The 4,145-nt window shown below is 40.5% G+C and overlaps 1 pseudogene; it reads right to left on the bottom strand.

The window, feature by feature from the left end:
* Positions 1 to 390: 390 nt before the first annotated feature.
* LOC103088843 (BTB/POZ domain-containing protein KCTD9 pseudogene) lies at positions 391 to 1,231 on the bottom strand (annotated as a pseudogene).
* Between the last annotated feature and the right edge of the window lie 2,914 nt (positions 1,232 to 4,145).

Here is a 4,145-nt window from a genome sequence, read left to right as displayed (position 1 = left end):
CATATGTTGTGCTTTTCATAAATTAAAATCTTCAAATGCATTTCAAACCAAGATGGTATTTCCACATCATGCCTATTTAAAAGCAAATATAATAGATACTATTCCTGGTCAGAAAGCCAGGCAAATCCCCCTAACTCCACTCAAAAGGCAGCAATCTAATCTAGCTTCCCTACATCTACGGAATGAGTGCTTCTCTGTTAAAATCAGAATGTGGAAAAAAAGTCTCTTTTTCCCCTTATGCACCTCTGAGAACAAGCATAATCCTCTACGTGTTTGTTTTTTTAATTCCCTTCCGGTGTTATTTCTTCCAGACAGCTGAGTGGGTGGAGAAGGAAAAGTGATAAGGAGAGCATTTCTCATCTTCGGCATCTTCCTCCATCCCTAGGATTCTCATCTAACGCTTTGTGACATATGTAGTGGTGTCAGCATCTCTTCAAAGATGGCGCCCTTCACGTTGGAACCCCTCAGGTTGGCTTCTTGAAGGTCACACCCAGACAGGTCGCAGTTCTCCAAATCAGTTCCTGCCAGAGTCGCTCCTCTGAGGTTACAGTTCTTCAACTTCGCATTTTTTAAGGTAGCAACTCTCAGGTTAATTCCTGTCATTTGACTTCCTTCCATATCCACACCTTTCAGATTAGCACCTTCTAAATTGGCTTTAAGACCAGAAGGATCTTCAAAATTGCACAGTTTCAGGGATGCTCCTTCTGCATTAGAACAGAGCATCTTGACTCCCTGGAGATTTGCACAGTCAAGCACTGATCCAGAGAGATCAGCTCGTTCAAGATTTGCACAGCAGAGATTAGCGTGGGCAAGATTGCAGCGGCTTAAATTGGCCATTTTGAAGTTAATGTATCGAAGGTCCAAACGAGAAAGATCAGCACCACTGAAGTTTAAACCCTGGCAACGCAATTCTGATTTGGTTGGAGTGGCTAGCAGAAATCGGACAAATTCCTTTCGAGATATTGGTGAATGATCTTCTGGTGGTTGAGAATTCTTTATTGCCACTTCTAGGTGTTCAATCAATGAGTCAATACCAAAAAATCTTGCTTCTTCTAACACACCTGATCAAAGCCATATCATCAATCAGTCCACCTTTCCCATTATACACACTGGTGGCTTTTATGCCGAGTTTATTGCTGGCCACAGAAAGCAAATCAGATAAAGTTCCATATACAGCGAGCACCTTTCCATTCTTGGGGCTGCCGTTCAGGAACAGGGTCACCCGCCTCATCCTCTTCATTCTTTTAATGTGGTGTATTACATTGATTTTCCTATGTTGAACCATCCTTGCATTTCAGGAATAAACCCACTTGGTTATGGTATATAATCCTTTTAATGTGCTCTTGAATTCTGTTTGCCAGTACAGTTGTTCCTCAGTATCCACAGGGATTGGTTCCACGGATACAAAAATCTGTGGATGCTAAAGTCCCTTATATAAAATGACAAAATATTTGCATACAGCCTATGTACGTTCTCCTGTATAGTTTAAATCATCTCTAGATTACTTATAGTACCTAATACACTATAAATGCTATGTAAATAGTTGCCAGCATGCAGCAAATTCAAGTTTTGCTTTTGGAACTTTCTGGATTTTTTTTTCAAATATTTTCAATCCGTGGTTGATTGAATCTGTGGATGTGGAAATCATAGATATGGAGGGCCAACTGTATTTTTTTTTTTGATGATTTTTGCATCTATATGCATCAGGGATATTGTTCTGTAGTTTTCTTGAAGTGTCTTTGGCTTTGGTATCAAGATAATTCTGGCATCATAAAATGGATTTGAAGATGTTCCCTCTTCAGTTTTTTTTTTTTTAATGTAATTTAAATTTATTTATTTTTGGCTGTGTTGGGTCTTCATTTCTGTGCTAGGGCTTTCTCTAGTTGCGGCAAGCGGGGGCCACTCTTCATCGCGGTGCGCGGGCCTCTCACTATCGCAGCCTCTCTTGTTGCGGAGCACAGGCTCCAGATGCGCAGGCTCAGTAGTTGTGGCTCACGGGCCTAGTTGCTCCACAGCATGTGGGATCTTCCCAGACCAGGGCTCGAACCCATGTCCCCTGCATTGGCAGGCAGATTCTCAACCACTGCACCACCAGGGAAGCACCCCTCTTCAGTTTTTTGTACGAGTTTGAGGAGCCTTGGTTTCAATTCTCTAAATGCTTGGTAGAATTCACTAGTGAAGCCATCTGGTCCTGGGCTTTCCTTTGTTGGGAGGTTTTTGATTACTGATTCAATTTGCTTGCCAGTTATAGGTCTTTTCAGATTTCTGTTTCTTCATGGTTCAGTTTTGGCAGGTAATATGTTTCTGGGAATTTATCCATTTCATCTAGATTGTCCAATTTGTTGTCACACAAGTGTTCATAGTACTCTCTCATAATCCTTTTTGGTTCTGTAAAAATCAGTTGTCATGTTCCCTATTTCACTTCTGATTTTACCTACTTGAGTCTTCTTTTTTCTTATTAGTCAGTCTAGCTAAAGATTTGTCAATTCTGTTGATCTTTTCAAAAAACCAACTCTTGGTTTTGTTGACTTTCTCTCTTGTTTTTCTACTCTCTACTTCATTTATCTCTGCACTAATCTTTATGATTTCCTTCCTTCTGCTAGTGTTGGGTTTGATTTGTTCTTTTTCCAGGATCCTTAAGGAGTAAAGTTAGGGTGTTGATTTGAGCTCTTTTTTTAATGTGAGGATTTACAGCTGTACATTTCCTTAGTAGCACTGCTTTCTCTAAATTCCATAGTTTTGGTGTGTTGTGTTTTTATTTTCATTTGTCTCAAGATATTTTCTAATTTATTTTGTGATTTCTTTTTCCCATTGGGTGTTTAAGAGTGTGCTGTTTAATTTTGTGCCATTTGTGATTTTTCCAGTTTTCTGTCTGCTATTTCTAGTTTCCTTCCATTGTAATTGGAAAATAGTTTGTATGATTTCAATTTTTAGAGGTTTATTAAGACTTGTTCTATGGCCTAATATCTATCTATCTAATGTCTATCATGGAGAATGTTCAATGTACACTTGAGAAAAATGGATACCCTGTTGCTGTTGGGCGGAGTGTTCTGTATATATCTGCTATGTCTGGTTGATCTACAATGTTGTTCAAATTCTCTATTTCCTTATTGATCTTCTCTTTGGTTGTTCTATCCATTACTGAAAGTGTGCTCTCTTTTGGTTACTATTTGTATGGAATATTTTTTTCCATCCTTTCACTTTCAACCTGTGTGTGTCCTCAGATCTAAAGTGAGTCTCTTGAAGACAGCACAAATTGCATTTTTCAGCTCCAGAATTTGTTTACTGTAATTTCTACTTCTTTGTTGATCTTCTCATTTTTCTCATATATTGTTTTCCTGATTTCACTTAGTTGTCTGCCATCTTTCTTCTCCTTCATCTGATCGAGCATATTTAAGACAGTTGTTTTAAAGCCTGTCAGTAAGAGGCCTATGTTTCTTGAGAGTTAGTTTCTGGAGATTTACTGTGTTCCTCTGAATGGGCCCTATCTCACCGTTTCTTTGTATGTCTTGTCATGTTTTGTTGGAACTGGGCATTTGAAAAGACATCCACCTCTCCCATTCTCTGCAGACTGTCCCTGTGCGGGGGAAGGCCTTCACTAATCAATCAACCTGGTATGAAAGCTCAGGGTTCTCTCAAATACTTTCTATGGGCGCATCTTCCCTGGGCCTGAGTGTGTGCTTTAACTCCACATCCCCAGTAGACACAGCTGCTTTTAAATGTCCTAATTGCCCCAGCTTTCACCCCTGCTTCTTCTCAGGGGTTTAGATATAGTATTGTATTCCTCTGTCCAAAGTCTTGCTCCCAGTCACCTACAGGACTGCAGACTCCCTGCAGCTGTCTCTGGCAGCAGCACCCACTCCTGCTTTCAGCAATCACCCACATGATATCCAAACTATGCCACCATTCTCATCATCACTAAGTCAAGAGAGACCTGATCCTCTGGCACGTCCCAGACAAGTCAGAACATTGCAGGCAAGTTCCACTCCTTTCCTTCCCTCCCAAGGGATGAGCCAGGAACTAGCTGGCTTCTTCAAAACTGTACTGTGGAAGGCAAGCACAAATGCCATGAAATTTCCTGCTGTTTAGAGTGAGACTTTTTCTCAATCGGGCAGTCACTTGGTTGTTGCTGCTGCTTAACTGGT

This window comes from Lipotes vexillifer, unplaced genomic scaffold (assembly GCF_000442215.2).
Source record: "Lipotes vexillifer unplaced genomic scaffold, Lipotes_vexillifer_v1.1 scaffold306, whole genome shotgun sequence".
NCBI lineage: Eukaryota > Metazoa > Chordata > Mammalia > Artiodactyla > Lipotidae > Lipotes > Lipotes vexillifer.
This window is presented reverse-complemented; position numbering and strand designations above follow the sequence as displayed.